Source organism: Balaenoptera acutorostrata, chromosome 7 (genome assembly GCF_949987535.1).
Source record: "Balaenoptera acutorostrata chromosome 7, mBalAcu1.1, whole genome shotgun sequence".
Lineage (NCBI taxonomy): Eukaryota > Metazoa > Chordata > Mammalia > Artiodactyla > Balaenopteridae > Balaenoptera > Balaenoptera acutorostrata.
This window is the reverse complement of record NC_080070.1, coordinates 22,592,986-22,616,620: the sequence shown is the minus strand read 5'-3', so window position 1 is coordinate 22,616,620 and position 23,635 is coordinate 22,592,986. Positions and strand designations below refer to the sequence as shown.

At 41.3% G+C, this 23,635-nt stretch overlaps 1 long non-coding RNA gene across 1 annotated transcript in view; it reads right to left on the bottom strand.

Moving 5' to 3' along the window:
- The window catches only part of LOC103014553 (uncharacterized), a 34,821-nt gene extending 17,336 nt beyond the window's left edge, over positions 1-17,485 (bottom strand). The window contains exons 1-2 of the long non-coding RNA XR_450550.2: positions 17,364-17,485; positions 14,710-14,765 (exon numbers count right to left, since the gene is read on the bottom strand). This is a non-coding gene — a long non-coding RNA (uncharacterized LOC103014553). The remainder of the gene's footprint in view (positions 1-14,709; positions 14,766-17,363) is intronic.
- Positions 17,486-23,635: the final 6,150 nt, after the last annotated feature.

Sequence of the window (23,635 nt, the reverse complement as noted above, 5' to 3'; positions counted from 1 at the left end):
AACAATTTATAATAAAAACACAACAGGGGCTTCCCTGGTGGCGCAGTGGTTGGGAGTCTGCCTGCCAATGCAGGGGACGCGGGTTCGAGCCCTGGTCTGGGAAGATCCCACATGCCGCGGAGCGACTGGGCCCGTGAGCCACAATTGCTGAGCCTGCGCGTCTGGAGCCTGTGCTCCGCAACAGGAGAGGCCGCGGTGGTGAGAGGCCCACGCATCGCGATGAAGAGTGGTCCCCGCTTGCCGCAACTGGAGAGAGCCCTCGCACAGAGACGAAGACCCAACACAGCCATAAATAAATAAATAAATAAATAAATAAATAAATAAATAAATAAATAAAAATTCTAGGATAAATCCTATTTAAAAAAAAAAAAAGACATATTTCAATATGTACATGACTTTCAGGTCCCATTAACTATGTAATGAAATAGATGCTTATCACTTACTTATAAAGAATACTTGGATTAATAGAAGTCAAATCAGAAGCTTTCCATATTAAAAGTACAGGAAAACAAAAGAGGAGAGGTACAGGTGAATGAAAATGAGTATATCCTGTGTATATTTAAAGTATGCCAAGGTTATCTTGTGTTTTTATGTAAAATGAATTTAGGTCTAAGCTCGGATAATTATAAACTAATTTTCACTGCATGAATATCCAACAGGATAGCTGAAAGTCATGTGGGATACAGGGCAGTTCTTTCTGTCTTTTCCACTGCAGGACATTTAAAATCTCTGATTCAAGGCCCTTCACTGCAGAACCAAACACCGTACCAAATTTCTACTATGTCCTCTAGGGGGCAGCACTGTTCCCATGAGAACCCCTGGCTGATGACCTATGGGAGTTTCCTTCCAGCCTTCATATTCTACCACAGAGAATCGAATCCTAAAGAACAAAATCAGTAACATACCTAAGAAAAATATTAATTTAATAAGGAAAATGACTATGAAGAAATTAGTTTAGGTTTATGCCATTAACTATAGCCATATTCAACATTATTTCCTCTTTTTGAATTCAAGATAACTAGTTACTCCATATAGAATATGGAATGAAAAGCTGTTATCTCTGTGACATTTATTTAGATAGCACAAAGTGATTCTGGCTTTAGAATTTTTAACTTTCAAATCTAGTTAATTAATGATGAACAGGGAGTTTTCCATAGAACTCTACAACTCTCATTTCCTCAAAACAAGAATTAACGCATTCTTTCATATGTGGTCATTACAGGAAGGGGGGAGGGAGCCATTTACTGTAAATGCCTTTCTGATGCAATTCTACCACCTCTCTCAAAGAGAGAATTCATCTAAGAAGGCTTAGTCACTTCTTCAAGAAAAATGCCAGTGCACTGAATATCCACAGTTGGAACCCCCTGCCTGAGGAGAGAACTGGAGCTGGTCCCACCAGGAGTAAACATGGGGGAGTGGCACGGAGAGAGGTCTCACGGCTCCTTCCTCAGAACAGATTAAGCAGTATGCCTCAAAATTTGGCCTTTAACATAGGGAAAAGTCTGACACATTTGTAACATCATTGTTTCATAAATCATATGCAAACACCGATTTTCCCCGCCCAACTTTTAAAGCATACTTCCTAAAAAAAAATGAGACTTAAGTTATGAACTAGTAACCTATGTGTAATTAGCATCTTAGCAACTAGAGTTATTTTATTTTAATTTAAATATTAATTTAATATTATTTAAAAATTTCATGCACAGAAAGAGAAATGGAATCCTATGCTTAAAAGATTTGAAAATGAAACTACATTTTGAAGAGGGTGGATTTCACATCAAAGGGATAATGACATACAGGGTAATCCTAAAAAGCAACTCAGAGGGAAAACTTAAGACAAATAGTTCTGAGCTCTTCTCAGAGGACTAATTTTTCTAAAATCTCAAATCCACCCAAAGGAAAACAAGGAACGATTTCTCCAATCTACCCTTACCTGGATGCCCATTAATTCTTCTAACAGCCAGATGCACCCCTTGCTTCTGTGGAGGAGTCAGTGCCAAGCCTAAAGCCCAGAAGTCACCCAAGACTCAAGGCTGTTTCCTGCTGGAGTCCGAAATCCGCCTGATGAGTGAAACTGCACATCGTAATATACACGTTCTGAGCAAGCTATTGGCTAAGTGAAGGCAACGCGTGTGGAAGTCTGATTTGCCACCTTTGGGGCATGCCTCTCATATCCCAGCTCAGAAAGACGAAAGACACACCACGTCTGAGTGAGTCAAAACTAGACAGGGTTCGTTTTTTTCTGTAGCATTCTCCCTAACCCTACGGAAACCACCGGGAGAACAAACCACAGTGAGACAGGAGTCCCTCATCAGGCAAAGTCAATGAAGAACGAATTATGTCGACGCTGCAATTTAAAAATAAATCTCATGCCACTGCCAAAGTTTTCTGTGTTATGCAGCTGCCTAAGAGTTATACGTAAGTATAGGCACGGTCCACATATTTTTAAGCCAAGAATTCTGAGCCATGGTTTTGGGGCTCAGAATTACCAAGAAGTGGTAAAAATTCTCAAAAGAAATTTAGTCTTTATGCTACACTGATGATCAACCAAGAATAATGGAGCAGTGGTGTAACTGATCTTAGAATTAGGGGTTTTCAACACGCAGCTCTTGGACCACGTGCATCAGAATGACCTAAAGTTGATTCAGAACTCTGGGGTGGAGCCCAGGGATCTGCATGTTAAGAAGCACTCCAGGTTATTTTTAAATCCTTTAAAGTTGGAAGATGATTTTTTCCTGTCAGTGGAACTGAACAGTGGATTACAGCTGCTGCCATCTTCCCTTTCATTCAGTTATTTTGTCTTTGACTCCTGCTGAAATCAGGAGCGATAAGGATGCTAAAGCCACCTCAGTACTGAGGCTTTAACTCCAGGGGAAAGGACAGCCTGCCTGGGTTCACCTGGCCTCTCCTCCCCACCACCTCTCTACCTGAGAGACAAAAGCTCAAGCTGAGGGAGCTGAAAAACACAGTACTTGATGCTGAATGTGAACATTACATTAAAAGATGTTACCAGAATAAAACACGCTGCTAAAAACAAGAGGAGGAAAATGAGGAGAGAGGACACTAACGTTTACTGACTGCTCACGATGTTGCAAGCACCACATCAAGAACGTTATAGACAGTCTTCCTTGCCACAGAAGTCTCACCGAAACAAAAACAAAAACAAAAACAAAAAACCCTGCTTCACAAGGGTATGAACACACAGAGTCCACGTCTAACGGCAGGGACCCACCAGCAACGCATTCTCTACGTCAGACTTCACGTTGGCCCTGTATGCCCACCTCCACCCCCATTATCCTCTGAACATAAAGGATTTTTAAAAAGGAAACTGAACAACATTGTCAGAAATGCACTTAAAATGATATCACCTTTCCATATTTCTTGTTCCTGGTTCCTTCTTTATCCACCGCAAGACTGTGTGAACTTGCAGAAAACTCACAGTCCTTTTCCATCAGCTGTTCTCCATTTTAAGCAGTCAGTTCACTTCAGTCCAAAGTGCTGGGCGGCGGGGTGGCGGTGGGGAAGCACCATCATTACAACGTGCACAGAGAAATGTGATTTGAACATCACCAAGGAGTATAAAAATTATGTTTCACTAAATAAAAAGGGTTTACCTGTTCCTCCAACATACATAAAGTTTCTAAGGAAACTTTCTGGATGAGGGGAGCCCAACTTAGAAAACAGTGTGCTTACGAACAAGCTTTTCCAAGTGCTCCCCTCTGTGTCTCAGGATGACTACACACCCTGACATCCTAACACAGACAGGGCTATAAGGAAGCCGACTTTACATCTTTAATTTTGCTATGAGCTGATCTAGTGTATTTGGTGTTCCAACTATTTTGCCTAATAGGTAAAATTTGCATCTGTCAGAGCACCGGTTCTCAAACTGTATGTTAGCGCTGGGAGCCCTCCCCCAAATGAAATCTTAGGTGAAAGCCCAATATAGGCACTAGATGAAAGCAGAGCATCCTCGGTTGATGTGGTGGCCTAGAGGATGCAAAGCCCTCCTGATCTGGGCCTGCTGACTCATCTCACCCCTCGGCGTGGCTACCGAGGCAACACTGCCAAACCCCAGGGGCTCTGTTTTATCTTTTCTCAGACCTTGATGATTTTTTAAAATGTATACTTTATTATTTTATTCTATGTAGCAACTGCGTTGCAATACTAACAATTATATGAGGAATAAAATAAACTAAGAATGATGTTTATTTCTCTATGCAAGTGTGTAAGAAGGTATAATCAGAAGAGGATGAACCAGACTAAGACACTTAAGAGATCTGAAAGTTAATGACACTGACTATTATGCTTTATTCTACCTCCAAATATACTACGCTCTTTCCTCTTGATAATGATTATATCCCTACTCCTGACTTATCAGCTATGACTAGCACCACTGCGGGCTCTCAAAAATCAAACAGAGGGAAGAAAGAAGAAAATCTTAGAGAGAGATTTACTTGAAATATGGGGGAAATATGATAAAGAAGTATGTATGGATTTAACAAAGACTACGACCTAAAGGGGGATGGGCAGGAAAAGAAGAGAATGTAATATTCAGACTTTCACCAAGTTCGACGGAAAAGGTGCTGGATTAGACACAGCACCTGAGCCAGGACAGCTTGGCTGCTGTGTGGAGCAGGGGTGTGGGAGGCTGACCAAAGGCAACGTGCAACTGGTCATGTGTAAGGCCTTGTGTGGTAAACTTGGTCAGAATCTGGTTGTCAATCTTTCAAAGAAGCATCAACAGTTGTTTGGTCTGGCTGGTGGCTCAGTTGGTGAGAACAGAGAATCAGGGCTCAGCAGGGGCAGTGGCGTATGTTCAGCTTCATGGTCACAGGGCATGAACAGCTCTAGGCAGTAAGTGCCCAACAAACGGTGCTGGCCGAAGACAGAACACACTGGAGACTATGGACAGCTCCAGACGCCAACAGCTCTCAAGAGCTCTGTTCTACCAATAAAGTCACTTTTCTGCATGATGTTCTTAATGCCTTATTTAACTGGAGAGGAGTGGGGCAGAGAAGTTAGGTATCACAATCTGAAAAATCTGTTACTCTTGTCATACCTAACCTTAAACGCCTTCCTAAAAATGATTATTGGATCCGGGCTTCCCTGGTGGCGCAGTGGTTGAGAATCCGCCTGCCAATGCAGGGGACACGGGTTCGAGCCCTGGTCTGGGAAGATCCCACATGCCGCAGAGCAACTGGGCCCGTGAGCCACAACTACTGAGCCTGCGCGTCTGGAGCCTTGTGCCCCGCAACAAGAGAGGCCACGATAGTGAGAGGCCCGCGCACCGCGATGAAGAGTGGCCCCCGCTCGCCACAACTAGAGGAAGCCCTCGCACAGAAACGAAGACCCAACACAGCCAAAAATAAATAAATAAATAAATGTATTAAAAAAACGATTATTGGATCCTATCTTATAGTGATATGAGCTCTATGTATTTTGAATATTACAAATGTGCTGAAAGTGAATCTGAAATACAGTAATACTTAAAGTCCTTTTAAATGAGAACACAAACTTTGCCCTTGTTAAATAGGTTGGTGGCATTTAAATATGTGGGGGTGGGGTGGGGCGGGGGGCTATTTAAAGCTGGTGAATCCCAGCTCCACTCTCAGGGGAAGTTAGGAAAGAGAATGAAAAGGAAGGGAATATTGGTTATAATCAAAGGTATCCCCCCTTTGGTTCTAGACAAGAGTCAAACAGGTTTACTGCAGTGTTCTTCAAACTGTAGGGTAATTCATTAGTGGGTTGTGAAATAATTTCAATGCATTGCAAGCAGCACTTTTACAAAAATGAAACAACAGAATAAAACAGAAAACAAGAGCTCACTGAACTTAGTGTAACTATTATTTCATAAAGTTAACCACTCCATTTATGTGTGTTGTGTGTACTTCTTCATGATGTAAAATATAATCCTTTTCGTGAGTTCCAGGAAAGAAAATGGTTTATTAGAAAGAAGATAAAGCACCATGTTTGAGATGAGGTGGGAGGATCATGCTTGGATGTAATTTAATCAGTGCGGTGCCTACATGGCCTTATGTTGAAAACTAACCAAGTTAGTTTACAAAATGCACTTACATTACCAATCAATAATTCTAAAGATACCATGCAAGTCATTATTCACTCATTCACCCAGTTAAGTGTCTATTCTCCCTACATGAGGGTTATGGAGAGAGGATGAAATTTTAAAAACTAAATAGGGTCACATATTATAATAACAGCTAACACATACTCAGCGCTTATTGTGTGCCTGATAGTGTTCTAAGCACTTTACATATCATTAACTCATCTGATCCTCTTAATAACCCCAGAAAGGTAAATAACTAATATTATCCCTGTTTTACAAATGAAGCATCTGAGAAATTAAGTCAGTTGCCTAAGAGGCGAAGCCAGTATCTGAACCCAGGAAGACTGGATCCAGACTCCTCCCTCTTAATGTACAGAATCCTTAACAGTTAAGAGAGTCAGACTGTGGCACTGGGGAAACGGGAGCCTAGAGGCAAACTTACGCCATTAACACTACTGCCCAGGCTTTGCTGTCTGTCCTTATTTCTCCTGCTATTAAAGTACAAGCCACAGTCTAGGCCAGAGGTAGCTCACCTCTTACACTTTGATATCCTGGATGCATTCTGAACATGATTCCCAGCAAATCAGTTCAAACTCCATCCTTTCCTCCTTCCCTAGAAAACATGTAAGAATGCGACTGAGTAGGTCCCTACGTTTCTGTAATGAATCTAACTCTCATTTATTTAAAAGTTAAAAAGAATTCATTCTCAGGTGCTGGCACTTAAACTTTTCTATTAGCCGAACATTTCTGACACATCTTCCATGTCTTATCTCCACAAACCAGTGAATCCTGTAGCTGCAGTGAGCACTGCCAGTCTGGGTGATACAGAGCTCGCAGGGGTACCTCTTTCTTTGCACCCACTTGTGTTACTCCCCTCACTGGTTTTTAAGTAAGATCCAAAGAAATTGCAGGTGTAATATACACTGTGGCAAGTGAACCATCGTGTTTCAGAAAAATATGAAAGAATTATGTACTAAAGATGTCTTTTCCTCCCGTCTACCCACCCTTGTCTTCCGGTTATATACTAAGCCCTATAGGTAGGGCCTAAACAGATAATAAAATAAGTAAAAATCAACATCATTCCTGGTAGCATGGTTACCCTTCCTCAGCTACCTCAGAACCCAACACAGCACCATTTAAATGCTGAGTAAACACTATATGCTTCCACATATTGAAAGGAGAAGGCAGTACTATTCCTCCTCTTATTTAACCTGAATTAAAACAGCCAGTGCAAATGAATTCTGGAACAAAAGCGAAACAACATTTAGGTCTCTGACAACTACATCTGGCCACACAATTTGAAACCTCTCATGAAAGCATCTTGTGACAAAACAAACATCATTATCTTTCAAACTTAAAGAAGTTATAAAAAAATTAATGCATAATGAAGTACTGTACATTGTGATATGGAGGATTAAATTATTAGAATAATTCAGGATTCTTTCAAAATGCAGTGAAACACTCAGATAACTAAGACAAACTCTGAGGCTTCAGTGTATTGTGAAAATGATTTACCACACTGTGCTACATAGACATTCTCTAAGGAGTCTGTCAAAAGTAAGGCAGTGGTTTAACACCCTTTTGAAAAATACATATGAGGTAGAGTGCTGTCAAAATAAAATTTCTAACTGAATAATAACTGTATATGCCGGTGTCAATACAATACTAGAAGCTGGAAATATGATTTTACTATTTACCACTATCACAATTTTTAGGTTAATTTTAGGTATATTTAGGTTACTTCTTTTCCAGGTCAGATTAAACTGTTTACTTCTACCAGGTATTGTGTCTAAAACCAATACTTTTCACATGGGTTAGAGGGTACATTTGCTGTAGTTTAAAAAAAAAGGATGAGTCAAGTATATACCAATCTAGTCAATCAGCTTCTAAGAAAGATACACTTTTGGATAAAAGAGTGGTAAGGTCTGCACTCCACAAACATGACACTTTTGATTAGTGGTATTACACATGGGGATTTTTTTCTTTTTTTTTTTTTTTGGTGATGATGCTCATTTTCCTGCCCCATTTAACCCTGTCTCATTAACTGTACTTGGAACCAAGAGCATTCATTTGGTCCCATGCAAATGAGAGTAGTACTTGGTTCTAAGAATTCGACTTTTTTAAATTGGGAAGCAAAATGATTTACGGGGTAGGGGGAAAGAAATCCAACATAAATCTGTAGCCTCAGCAAGCTCAGCGCACTAACACAGTAAGTTAATTGACAACACTAAAACTGCCTTTCTACCAGTAAAAAATCATGCAAGTAATAATATTCTAAACAGGAGGGGATCTGCCAGAGACCTCCCTAGAATACAGGAATTAGGGGGGTGCTGTTTTCTGGGTTGGACAGGGGCACAAGCAGCTGAGAAAGACATGGAACTTCTCAGGGAGCAACTATTTCTAGAAAAGCAGGTGGTTCCAGGTTTAAAAATTATCCCATAAAACCTTCATTGTCATTGAAGTGACGACTGGGCCTCTCTCTTCCTTTCCTATCTGTACCCATCAGGCTGCCCCCAATCGAGCAGAGTGGAAAAAACAGTACCCACAGTATCAGTGGGCTTTGCTTTCCACTACCTTTTCCTAAGACACACACTTTCCAAGTAGTGTGTTAAAAAAACAAAAAGCAAAGACAAAAAAGACTGCGGTTTACTATTAATTTTTGAAAATTATTCAAGTGAAGAGAATCCTTTCACAAGGTATATGTTCATCAATCATGATGTTGTACATTTTAAACATTTTATAATATCATTTGTCAATTATACCTCAATAAAGCTGAAAAAAATCATTAAAAGTCCCGGTTGAAGAAGTGCTATCTACCTGTCAGTATTAGTTCTGCCCTTTAATAACTCTGTGGCTTTGTGCAGTCCTATCAGCTCTCAGAAACTCAGTTTCCTTGTCTGTAAATTGAAAAGGTTAAGGTAAATGACTTCTAGCCTTCCTTCTCATTCCAAATTCAAATGGTTAAATTATTCTGTGACTTATTCTCCCCTCAAATATCTTTGATCTTCATTCTATACTAATTTCACCTTTAAAAAGATAGGAATAGTGGGGGATGGGAGACAGGAGGGCTTGTTAAGATAGATTCAAGTGTTAATTAACCTGTTTTACCCTGGACATTTATAGTTTTAAGAATAGGCAAATGAATTTGAATCTACAATGGAAATGTAATAAAATCCATAATTTAATTGTGTATTAATTTAAACTTTTTGCAATATTTACAACTTATTTTAGATTATAGGGATATTCCTCTATTTTACAAATATATGTTGAGCCACTTCCAAATCCACTGCTGTCTGCTGTGCATTCCAGAAAGCAAAGAACCCAAAGCAAAACTAAACAAGAAGATAAGTTACTGTGAAAAGAAAAAAAAATTTTTTTTTAAAGAGAGGTAAGCCTTTATTTCCTTGTTACACAGAAAAAGCTGGCTGAGTTGGCTGCTGAAAACTTTTGATTACCCATGCTAATGTTCCCTTCCATTAAGGTGGTAAACTGAAAATTGATTTTACATATATACTTATTTGCCTCTTCAATCAGAGGTATTGGATTTATCTTCTTCCAATTATTGATGTGGACATAACATACCCCCAATATGGAAATCCTTCGGAATCTGTCTGCCTAAAAGGTCCATTTCCTACTGAAATCACAAGATGTATCGTGTACAACTGAAAAAAGCAAATATTCAGGAAATACATGAAACATGTTGATTATATACATTTAAAAAGGGAATATTACTTTCAATTTTCTTATATTACACTATTCTATCCTTGAAGACTAAACAATAGATTGTAAATTGCAAATATTTACTTAAAAATCTTTAACCTCAAGAATATGAAAGTAATGCTACAAACTTAGGAAAATCTGAGTTACTTTTTTACTCTGTGAAAACCCCCTCTTTTAATAAGGAGTACTTTCCTTGTGTGGCTATCACAGCTAATCAACAATGTAAAAAAGCTTTTTAAGCCTTTAAATATTGCTGCAACATTGCTTAAAGCCAACTACCATTTGGTTCTGATGAGACTATGGTCTCTGCTGGGAACTGACTAGAACCTTCTGTTATCAAACACATTCTGTAAAACTGGGATGGTGGCAGTATCTCCCCTCACACTCATCACCCAATGCTTAGCACGTAGGAAATAATAAAGGCTATTAACCTCACTGTTTTCTTTGCCACACAAATTATCACAAAAAAATAGGATAGATCAAAATAAACCCATCCTGAACTATAGGAAACACAACTAAAAGAATGTCCTGAGAGCGCCACCAAGTATCTTTGTATGTGTCAACAATATCAGCTGCACGTCCTTAGCACTTAGAATGAACCAAGCATCTCACTTACTTTATTTTTGTTGTTGTTGTTATTTTTTTATTTGGCCACACCACATGGCATGCGGAGTCTTAGTTCCCCATCCAGGGACTGAACCCGTGCCCCCTACACTGGGAGCACAGCGTCTTAACCACTGGACCGCCAGGGAAGTCCACACTTACTTTATTTCCTGACAACATAAATACTTAGGCTCTAGTGCTGTGAAGGACTGAAGTTCAAAACTAGCAACCCATAACACACTATGTCGTATCTTGTTGTTTACTGTCTTCTTTTTCTTTTATTCATGCTTTTAAAAGAAGTGCTTGGCTACCTGACATGACTTCTCATGCTTTTCATGATCAATCTAGTAGGTGCCTTAATAAAGGGGATAAAAATAGTTTCTATTTTCACTTCAGTTTCCCCTCACAGAAAATGAATAAAGGAAAATGGCCAGAAAAACTGGACAAGTATGAAATAAATACTTTTAAAAATACATGTTGTTCTTGTTTGGGGGTTATTATACTCACGGTAGTTCATGTTCCCAAATACTGTTCAGATTTCTACTGTAACTTGTCCCCTTGAGCCATCAATAATATCCTTTTCAGCTGTGCCATTCTGTGAAGCCAGTACAACCTTGTCCGATGGTAACGTGGTTTACCTTCTGAAATGGGGGAGCGGGGCGGGGCGGGGGCGGCACAAATGCCTATGAACGGAGCCAGGCGGGGGGCAGGGATCAACTCCTGCTTCTGTATACTCTCAAAGCTGCTGGTTAAAGGGACTAACAAATATACATTCTGGTGTTTTTCTACTGACTTCCAGGCATGTACTGTGCACCAGGACTAAACAAGAGCAGGCTAGGAAACAGACTAGAATTCACTCTTAACAAAAAGTTTTTTCCTAGTTAAAGGCCTTTTAGGGTTTCTTCATTTTTTTCAAAAAGTAGGGATTCAAGTGAAGTAGTTTTAAAGTATTTATTTGAACTCTCTCTTTCACTACCTTCTAGCACCTGCCCCTGCCTATGCTGTGCTAATGCTGTGAGCTCACTGGTCAGGAACGGAACAGGACAAAGGGAGGACCCAGGGCTCACACCAAAGTTTTAGGATTGCTTATAAGGTTACTTGGAAGAAATCATCAGGGAGGTAAGAGAACATGCAGTAGGTGTCTCAAAAGGCAAGAGGACAGAGAATGGAAAGGAATGAAAATAACCCCCTGTAACGGTAAATACAAGACCGAGGTTGGCGCAGTCTCGGTGGCGATGGGGATGTGATGAGGGAACTACAGCGCACTGACTGCCATCTCGGGAGAGGCTGGAAGGATTTGTCCTCGTGGTTTATTTATATATGAGCTGCTTACTCAGTTCTTCCGAGACAGGATCTTCCATTAGCTCTATGCATACTCCCTTTTGTTTTTCCTCAATTTACAGAGGGCTCTGGATCACTACCAGTCCAGCCCCTCTGGCATCTTACTAGGACTGGCCTTCAACTGCCTGGAGACGATATGACTGCCAGAAAGGTACCACTGCATCACCTGCACCTAGGTCCTCTTCCATGCAGAGATGATGCATTAATTGTGTCCTAGCCCAAATGATATAAATGCACATGGCTGTAGAATACTGCACCGATTTAATCAATCTTCAAAGAAATTAGTGAGTAAAAGAAGGAAGAATATATCTGAGGAACAGTCGTCCAGGAAGAAGTTAGTGCCCCTTAATTAATTAAGACTAAGAAGAAAACATCAGAAAATTTTATTGTTGTGCGTGCTCTATTTATTTAATGGAAAAAATATTTTATGATTCATTTAAAATTGCCTTAGAAAGTAAAAAAAAAGGGAAATCAAAATGAAATCCTACATAATGATTTTTTTCAAAGGATTTTGGTAAATATACCTTAACATCTACTAGCTGTCAAAGTCTGCTTTATTCTCGTCTCACAATACTTTCAAACCCTAGACAGGGCAAAACAAAGCAATCCAAACTGTGCTATATGGCATTTAAAATCATTGTAAAGTATAGGAATGTGTTCACCTATAATACTTGGCTAAGTAATATTATAATAATATAAAATAATACAATATAATAATTTAACATTTGGCTAAATTTTGGCAAATATGCTATATTTATAATTATATGGAAAGGCTTCATTAATCATGACTGAAATAAGAACATACTCAAAGAACCAAATGAACTTTGGCTTGGCTTCAATAACAAAATATTTAGAAACTTCTATGACTACTCAAAAGAGATCTTTTTAACTCAGCAAACTGGGATATTCTGTCTCATTTATTGCCTATAAACCTTAGAAATAATCTTCAAAGACAGGCGAATACTGGTTTATCTTAGGTTAAAAGAACCATTTTGCACATTATAACCATTAAAATTTATTGTACATACTGAGTAATCTTAGATGTATACAATTATGATTCTTTTATAAATAAACTTGTCTCTGAAATCAGTGAGAATTTTGCTAGCACTGCACAGAAGTCACCACGATACTGTGATAAGGGGTTCAAAACAGATTAAGCAATAGATTTTAGCTTCTTGTCTTTCCAGCACTAGCCTTAAAACTAGAACCAAATGTATCTCTCATCTAACAAATCAAGCTGCAAACCTACATTTAAAATGAAGTTCTTAACTATCTTGGAAGAGTGCATTATCATTTCCAAAAGTTTTGAATTACTAAACCATCATTTTATAGTCCCATTAAGAAAGAACACATGAAGGTAAGGAATCAAGTTTTACCATGAAATCCTTTTCCCTCATTACATATCAGCTCCCTGACTGAGTGATATAGCATGAACGCATTTCAGTTTATTAGATACTGAGCCAGAAATCCTAAAAATACTTAAGGAGATTAAGTGATTAAAGTGAGTAACTTCTGGGGCTTCCCCGGTGGTGCAGTGGTTGAGAATCTGCCTGCCAATGCAGGGGACACGGGTTCGAGCCCTGGTCTGGGAAGATCCCACATGCCACGGAGCAACTCGGCCCGTGAGCCACAATTGCTGAGCCTGCGCGTCTGGAGCCTGTGCTCCGCAACGGGAGAGGCCGCGATAGTGAGAGGCCCGCGCACCATGATGAGGAGTGGTCCCCACTTGCCACAACTAGAGAAAGCCCTCGCACAGAAACGAAGACCCAACACAGCCATAAATAAATAAATAAATAAATAAATAAATAAATACTTTAAAAAAAAAAAAAAAAAGGTATGAGAACCACTGACACATGAGCACACCACTAGTGCCCACCTCCCTCAAGTTAATAATGTCACACTTCTGAATAGAAAAGTAACTTCCAAAGATAATAATATCCCCAAATGCCAGAGGGGAAGCATGGCAAAACACAAAACCACGGAATATTTAAAATGAACTATGGGAACTATGACACAGAAGTCCAGGGAAAGCAGGCCTTCTAGAGAAATGTCTAACACTACCAAACCAGACTGTGGGGTCTCCACTCTCAGAGTTTTTCTCCCCACCCTGAATAAAGAGTGGAGGGAGTGCAGCCGGGGGAGACAGAAGAGCTGAAGGTGAGAGGGAAGGTGGGATCTAGAGCATCACTCTGGCCAGGAGACCCCAGTCTCCCCCACAGCGAGGTAGAGAAGGCAGGAACCGGTACAGATCCAGAGAGATGGGGTGGGTGAGGAGAAAGGTGACATGTTCAACTTTGCAATCCCAAGGCCAAGCACAGCGCTTGGCACACAATAGGCCCCTTATCAATGTTTGTTGAATGTGTCCGTAGGTCTTAATAACGCCGACAGTTCTGTGATGTGAAGGCAGTGCCTGGACAGGGTCAATAGTTTGAAACTTCTTATTCCAGGTAATCTCGGCATCATCAGAAAATGTGAGTTCTGTTCTTAATGCCATCCTCTCTACCTTTACTAACTATCCACAAGCCATTTCAGTGGCTACCTGTAAACGAAGCCATCTCCACAAATGATAAGCTCTTCAAGAATTGTAAAGAAGCTTGTTTTGTTTCAAAAAACTGAAACTGATCTGACACAGGGTCATCATGAATTGAGTGCTCAAAAGCAAAAGTGAATGGGTATTCAACTACTTAAACAGTGCTCAAAGATTAAGAAATTAAGTTTCACAGGCCACTGTAACAGGTCACACAGAGACCATATCAGAACTTTCCAGTGATGTTCACACTTGCTTTAGGGGTAAATGGTTTGTTTTTTGTTGGGTAGTTTTTGGATGTATGACTAGTTTATTTTAGGCTCAGGTACAGCTAAAGGAACTTAATAGTAGCAAACACTTATGTAGTTATTTACTGCGTGCCAGGTAACCTTCTAAGGACTTCACAAATATTAACTCTAATTAATGTGTACACAACCCCTGATAATGTAGGTACCTGTTCAGTGGTTTATTCGGTTCCATTAAAAGTACCTCTGTTTTTTCCATTTTCTCCTGCAAAAGATGAGGAAAATATTGTTAGTGAGTGGTCACAAATGCACACATAATGTTTTATATCATTGTTTGATATCTTCTGGACTTGAGAGTACCAACGGGGCTTCATTAAACTTTAGTGAATTATTTCAACTGCCTAACTTTACTGAGTTCCTAAATAAAACCATTAAGACAATATCATTACATGTATCAATAATAGGAGATTTGAAAAACAAATATTTTATGATTTCAAAAGAAATCAACATGGCATAATAATAAAAAGACAGATGCATAGGGAAACAATGTAGGGTAAGATTCTCCTTGACTCTGAATCCTTCTACATTTAATATGCCTTTTCAAACTACATTCCCTCTGAAATTCTTTTTTAAGGTGGCAGCACCCTTCCCCACTGGGTGAAATAATTGCTGTTCTAAAGATAGAAACAATTGGTGAATATAGCTATTGATATTACAGATTTACTTAAAAATTTTAAAAATGATAATGGAAAAGCATTCATCAAAAAAAAGTGTGTTGCTTAGGAAAGGTAGCAGTTCAGAGAGTCTCCACCAGGTGACATTTACCTCGGGGAACCCACAACTGTCCAGGTTCTGTCCCTCCCTCTGCTGGCTCCAAAAGTCTATCTCACTAAGGTTCCAAAAATGATGATGTTTATCAATACTGATTCATGTTCACAAAGCTCATAAAAGATTGACAGATAAGCCACAAAGCCTATGGATTCATTTCCAATGAAAAATATGTCAATCAGACAGCCTGGACACTTGCTCCATCCAGCTTGACCAACATATTCACATTTCTTTGGTCAATAAATACTTCCTGAAATCCCAGGTATGGGTACCATACAGGCAGATCAAGCCAAATGAACGGCAGGTTGTTGGGTGAGCATGTCAGAGCAAGGACAGTCCAGACGCCAGTGGCCTCCGATATTCTCTCTCCAGACAAGTGTTCTCCCACCTCCTCCACCACCACCATCCTAGTCCAAGATGCTATCAGCCTTCTCCTGGACAAACACGAAACACTTCTTGCTATTTTCCCAGCTTCCGCTTCCTCCCTTCCAATCTATTATCCACAAAGTGTCCAGAGTAAACATTTAAAAATAGAAAACAGGTGATGGCTCAGCCCTACTTCGACTCCTTTAATGCTCTGCATGGGTCTAAAGATAAATACCCAAGAGCTGACTCTTAAGCCCAGCTCACCCCTCCAGCCTCCTCCATGCACACTATTCCTGTCACCCTCACACTTCAGCCACACTGGTCTCCTTTTACCCTCTTAAACACACAGATCCCTCAACACCTCAGAGATTTTGCACACCTCGTTTCCTCTGGCCGGAAACTAATGCACGTACTCTGCACCTTCCCCACAAAGCACATACGTGCCTAGTCGTCTGCAGCTCCTAGCTCATGTGTCACACGACCCCAGACTAGGACATTCCCTTATCTTAAGCTCCCATAGCATCTTGATCTTCTCCGTTGTAGCACTTACTACCGTTTATAATTACACATTTATGTGATTATTTAATTTACATTTATTTCTCTCACTAGACTGTAAGATGCTCCATAAAGGTGAATACTGTGCTCATTTTATTAGCATGTTCCACAACAGTGGACACTCAAGAGATATTTTAATGAATGAATGATGGCTTTGGGCCGTTAGAACCTGCTGTATCCATTGCCAAACCAGGGATCATTTTGCCAGGCAGACCATATGGCTTTCCTGAATGGGCTCCATCCTCCCTGATGTGTCCTGCCCCTGGGGGGTCAGTAATTAGATGGGCACTGTCTAACTCACTTCCGTAACTTTACTGTTTCCTAGACTTCCACAGCCAAAATAAACCTTAAGATACTAAAAGAGAAACGGCACAAAGTTCAAGATACATTTGAGTAGCACCTCTGCAGACAGGACTTGTGGCAGTGGGCTACTAAGAAACACTATAAACAAAAAGGAAAACATAAATTGCGGCCAAAGGAAACCCTTGCTGAGACAACACTGGAAAACAAATAAATATACATGCACTCATGTGCACAAGCACCCAAAGCAGTGGTCCTCGGAGGCGGGCATGAAAGGCTTTGAGTTTGCTGTGGGATGCCTCCGTGACTACGGGGCCGACAGCAACAAAGTGCGCAGCTCTCTGAAGGAGGCCCCACACGCTGCACCTCCTCCTGTCCCTGGGGCCTGACTCTGCACACTTGGCACACAGGAGACCTGGTGTGTACTGACTGTGTCATTCTCCTATTTGCCTTACAAATCAACAACTAATCGACATTTCCTAACTCGCTGCACAGAATGTTTTAAATGGCTCACAGCTGTGGTTTACACTTTAAAGATGTTCTAACATTTCAGTTCTCTTATGTAATGAGAATGAGAACAAAACTGATAGGAAGAAGTTCCACAATGCCCTTGGCTCTACATTCACATCTAGTCATCGGGGCCTAGAAAGGGCCAACTTCACTCATTCATTCAACCAACAGCATGCACCTGAATAAGCCAGGCATGGTTCTAGGTGTTGTGGACACATAATGAACACGACAAAACCCCTGCTTCTCAAGTAGGTAACGTTCTAGGAGGAGACAAACAATGAACATATGTTAAGCACAGGTATACCTTGGAGACACTGCAGGGCTGGTTCCAGACCGCAGTAAAGCAAGTCACACACATTTTTTGGTTTCCCAGTGAATACAGAAGTTATGCTTACACTATACTGTAGTCTATTAAGTGTGCAACAGCATTATGTCTAAAAAAAAAAAAAAAAACATACTTTAATTTAAAAATTCTTTATTGCAATAAAATGCTAACCATCATCTCACACAGAGTTGCCAGAAACGTTCAATTTGTAAAAAGACAACATTTGCAAAGCACAATAAAGCAAAATGCAATAAAGCAAAGCGCAATCAAATGAGGTATGTTTGTAAAATGTAAAATATGTCGGGGGGGTGTTAAATTTTAAATAGGATGGTCAAGGAACGCCTCACTGAGAAACTGACATATGAACAAAGACCATGACTCTTTTGGGAAAGAGTCATGTAGACATCTTGGGAAAGACAGTTCCAGACAGAGAATCAGCAAGTGCAAAGGCCCTGAGACAGAAGTGTGGCCTGTCTGACCTGGGGCATGCATGGGAGACAGTAGTAGTATGTGGGGTCAGAGAGGTAAACAGTGACCTTGTTAGGATACCCAAAGGTCTTTGGCTTTTATTTTGAGGGCCCTGCAATGCAACAGAGGTGTTTGGGGCAGAGGCAAATATGATCTGGCTGCTGTGCTGAGAACAGACTGAAGCGAGAGCAAGGGAGGGAGCAGCAAGACCAGTTATTAGGCTTCTGAAACAGCCCAGGCAAGAAATTACAGGGGCTTGGACTGGAGTGCAGCAGTGACGCACAGCAGTGCTTCTAAAAAGCTGACAGACTCTTCATAGAACTTTAAGAAAATGCCCTAGGATTAGCTCTAACTCATTTAATGGCTGATTTTAGCAGTCAATCTTTTTATCACTAAAGGGGGTTTTTTGTTTCAATTATTACTTTTATAAAAGAAAACTTAGTGGATTTTTAGCTATGAAGAAGTAATATATGATCATCACAGACAGTGGAAAAGATCAAACAGACAAAACATCACCACACCACATTACAAAAGAATTGCACATTCAAGTACTTGTGACACTGGTCACCACTGTGTATGAGCATTTTTCGTTTACTCTGAGAATAAAAGGCTCCTCTAAGTGAGGAGAAAGATCATTGAATACATGTGGCCATGGGAGTTAATGACTATTTAACATGAAGATTTTCCACTTGAAGATCTATTGATGTACAGCAGGATAAACCCCAAACACAAGTATTCTTCTTAAAATCAGGCTTAGGCCAACATGGTCCAACGCTGACCTCTGTCAGCTGTGCCAGTTTGAGCTTAGCCCAGAAGGAATGTTTGCACATCACTGAGGAAGCTACGCTTTTCTGCACAGACTTTTCCCCTGAGAAACCCATGATGATTACATGATGTAAAAAATGGACACGACGAATTCTAAAAAAAAAGATTTTAAGTATTCTTTTTATTCTCTGCTCTGTTGGTTAATGGGGTGGTGGGGGGGAGGTAGGGGGAGATCACAGCTCATAACTGTCGTCATGGAAACAATTCCACTCCAGGGCAGGGAAGCAGCTCTTCACTTGCTATCCAAGCCATGGGGCACGTCATCTGTGCAGTAAACAGAACCCCGTCCTCCCCTGAACAGGATTTGCTGTTTAGTCAACCATGACAAACAAAATTAAACTCTGATTCTCAACATTTAATTCTTTCGGCGGATATGCCTTATTTGTTCAGCTTTTCTCAAACTGTGCTAAGACAGGTGAATCGCTCATGGTGAATCAGGTACTGTCATCACCCACTAGAGCAGTCCTTCTCAAACTTCAATGTGCACAGGAATTGCCAGGGGGTCTGTTAAAATGCAGATTCTGATTCAGAAGCGCTGGGCTGGGGCTTGAGACTCTGCATTTCTAGTAGGCTCTCTGGTGATGCCGCCGGTCTATGGACCACAATTTGAGTACACAGTGGCAGAATATTTAGTATCCTCCTTCCTTCCCCTCTCCCTACTGTTCCCTCGATAAGTACCACTGATGGAGACTGAAACTACTGCACTGAAGACTAATTGTTTTATTACTCTTACATTAAAAATAAGAATTTGCCCTCCACAGCGTAGGATACTTAAATCCCAGCAATAAGCAAACAGTCTCTTCTGGGGCATCCTTAGCTAATTGATTAGATCTGAAACTTCTACGTGAGCAACCACATATGGTTTTCTTTTTATTCTCCCTTTTCTTCACTCATCCTCTCCCCACATGGAAGAATGGTCCGCACAAAGGATCACGGCTACAGGGTAAGCTCCCGGCTTCAGCACTAGGTGAGGGTGTGAAAGAACCAAAATTACTGAACCTTTTCCATCTCGTCCTTTTTTTGTAAAGAGGATAATCCATAGACAACCATGGCACTGGCTTGGAAAGTACAGAATTTTTATCAAGGGGTTAAGAGTGGTCGACTAATGATTGCTTACAGGTACTGACATTACCGGCTGCCATCAACAAATAGGCTTTGAGAATCTCTCTCTAGGACCCACCCAAACCCTGCACTTTCAGACAGAGGGGTCTCATATTACACACCTGGCCAAATCTCTCATTCAGAACATAACTGATAGTTTCAAATTACAGATAATTCATGTGAAAATGTAACCTGAGCTTTAACATGCCTCTCTCAACCCTTAACTTCTAAGCTATTTTAGTTCAATCCTAATTAATTTTTATTAACATTTCACAGGTAAGTATTTCTTTCTTAGTTTGCTTCTAAAGTAAAAGATAATAGTTATAAGATTGTAAAGAAAAATACTGTTCCTCTAGGACGAGGATCCCCAGCATATGTGTGAGAAAGGCCTACTTTTTGTTTCTCTAAAGCCGTAAGATGACCAAAAGGAAACGGTGTGGTGGGGAAGAAGCGGAGGAGACGCTGCACTAACACCTCTGATTGCTTCCTGCCCTCTGGGATCCTGTGAAACCACAGAGGGAGGAACCTGGCAGAAACGAGGCCGACAGACAAGAGGGTACCGCAGCAACAGCTGCTTTGGAGATCTGTGAGATCAATCTAGGCAATCACAATCAATTGTTTGTAGATTCTAAAAGGACCAACTGGAATTATCATTGGGTTATACTAAGGAAACAAACTACTAACCAAAACCTATTAAGAAGGACAAAGGTATACCCAGCCTGGGGCAAGATTTAAAGAAGCAAAACACCACTTACACATAAAGGCAGGTGGCAAAGAGCAGGCAGGCTCATTCTGTGCTGCTCCTGCGGCTTGAACTCAAAGGTAAAACAGAAAAGGAGACAGACTTGGCACAATACAAGGAAACACTTTTAACAAAATATAATTCTCAGCCACAGAACTATTTTTCTTTCTTTCATTTTTTTTTTTTTTTTTTGCAAAGCAGCGAGCTCCCATCACTGCTGAGACAGCCTCATCCTGCTACCCTGCTCCTCCCCCGCATCCAGCACCACAGCTATGCCAGGCTGCATGCCACTCCCCACACATGGTCTCACGGCTCTCACGCAAGTACCACGCCTGGGGTGCTTTTTCATTTCTAGGCCACCCCTTCAGGCTTGGAATCTCAGCTTCCACGTAACCTCTGTGCATCGTACGCTGCCTCTCTTCCTCCCAACAGGTTGACAGCCTGCTCCTCACGCAGGTAACCTCACACGCCTCCTCCCTGCACATCCTCATCCTGCTGTATATACTTTTAGACTGGGAGGCCTTGAGGGCAGGATTATGAGTACTGATGTGTGTATCTGCAGTGCCCGCCATAGTGACCTGGACACAGCACGCATCAGCTGGAAGGTGAAGGAAGGAAGAGGAGAGGAGGAAAGTGGAGAGAGAGAAGATGATGCCTAAATTATCACATCTTATGTACATTGCAGAAGGAATTCTGACATTGGGAGAGAAGTTAATTTGAATGAACCTTTTCTACATAGAAAGACATGAATTGCTGTGGCTTTAAGGTTTATCATTTTAGGTATGTTTTGATCTAATTATTGTTAATGGCTGTTTAGAAACAGTCCCAATATTCTGCTCTTATTTATGTATCTAAATACACATATTTACTATGCTATTTAATAATACAAATAATTTTCCCAAAAGTTTAAAAAATATTTTTAAAAAATCTTTCATAGTTACTGGGAAGCCTGCAGAAAATGCGTCCATGCCATTTCCCTCAAGTTTGGAATAAGTATATCACTAAAGCAAGTACAGGGCCACTACTGGCAAAAGACCCTGGCAATACTTTGTAAGCCTTTATGCTAAAACTCTGCATACCAGAAACAGAACTCTGTCTTCAAACTTTTCCTAATTCATGCAAGCCTTTACCATCAGTTCTCGTTTTCCTAAGCATCTACACCCAATTAATCTGCTCTGTACACCACCAGTGGCAATTCTCAAAACATGACGAGTATGTGAAGGGCCATTCTGATGGCCTCAGGGGAGTGACAGGGCAGTGACAGGTGGGTGAATACATCTGGGAACTACAGAACCATTGCTAATGACCACAATTACTCTTTGGGAGGGTTTCTATAAACCACACCAGCACCGTTCCCAAAGAACAGATGACGACAGGTGAACCCACACCTGAGACCAGAAAACTGTCCGCCAGAGCCTGCCTCTGCATCAGCCCCAACGTCCTCCCCCCACAGACGACTATGAACACACTGCCACCCTTGCCTCCCGCACAGCCCGCTTCTGTAAGTCCCACCTTCTTTCCCGTGCTGCTGCCCTGGGTGGCAACAGAACGGGTCTGGGCTCTGTGGGCACCCGCCCGGCCAGTTCCCGCAGCTGTGGGGCAAGGCTGAGGAGGATGCTGACCTCCTCGCAGTGGGTGGCGGGGTATCTGCATATGAACTGCTGCCATTTCCTTTCTATAGAGGGAGGCACAGTGAACCGTCTCCATGAGAACGTCAGTCTAGGAGTGAATGAAGTCTTTTTTTTTTTTTAAATAAATTTATTTATGTATTTATTTTTGGCTGCGTCGGGTCTTCATTGCAGCGCGCAGGCTTTCTCTAGTTGCGGCGAACGTGGGCCACTTTTCGTTGCGGTGCGCGGGCATCTCATTGAGGTGGCTTTTGTTGCAGAGCATGGGCTCTAGGCACGTGGGCTTCAGTAGTTGCGGTGCATGGGCTCAGTAGTTGTGGCTCGCGGGCTCTAGAGCACAGGATCAGTAGTTGTGGTGCACGGGCTTAGCTGCTCCGCGGCATGTGGGATCTTCCCGGACCAGGGATCGAATCCGTGTCCCCTGCATTGGCAGGTGGATTCTTAACCACTGCACCACCAGGGAAGTCCCTAGGAGTGAATGAAGTCTTTGTTGCACTTCACGAGACTCAAAAAAATAGCTTTGAGATATATATGTATTTCAGAGGACAGCAGAAGTCTTCTGGCCTAACATCAAGTCATACAATCGATAAACTTATATTAGCGTATCTTTTTACCAAAAAAAATGCTAGATTTGTAAAATGGAAAAGGGCAGGATGGTGCAACAGACTGGCCACATGCAGCTTTGATCATATTGATTTCTTTTCATCCTACAGTTTTTACAGTGGCAGTAAGAAGTGTCCTGGGCTGAGTGACAGAGGACACGGATCTGCTTCAAGGTGAAAAATGCCCAAGCAGAACCCTGAGCACAGCAACACCCGAGCAGGGCGGCTGCCCCAGGAGCGACCAGCAAACATGCTGAGAAACAGGATGTCTGGTGGTTACTCTTGATCTGAGGCTGTTTGTCAATAGAGTAGAATTTTCAAAACAAAATCTTTTTTATTTTTAATTTTGCCAGTTCTTCCTTATATCTGAGCAAACTAGAGGGGAAATAAAGTGGCAAAATTCAAAGTGGGTTTTTGCTGCCCGCCCCCCACTCCAATTCCTCAGCCGGCCACGAGGGAGAAGGATGCTTCTTTCAGGAAGACCCACCTGGACCCTGACTGAAGGGCAAAGGTCCCCCAAATATCAGTCCCCCATCCTGACACCTGGTCAGATCATTAGGAAGAATCTGCCCAATACCTACTATCGCCACAATAAGCTTGGGTTCCATAGTCCAACAAGGAAATGGAGGGAAAGGAGCCGTTACTGAGAGCTGGCTACATCCCACACAGTTTCATGGTCACCTTTTATTTATTTATTTATTAAAAGTTTGTTTGTTTGTTTATATATGTATGTATGTATGTATGGCTGTGTCGGGTCTTAGCTGCAGCATGCGGGATCTTTGGTTGCGGCGCCCAGGCTTCTCTCTAGTTGTGGCGCGCAGGCTTGAGGGTGCGTGGGCTCTGTAGTTTGCGGCACGTGGGCTCTCTAGTTGAGGCGTGCAGGCT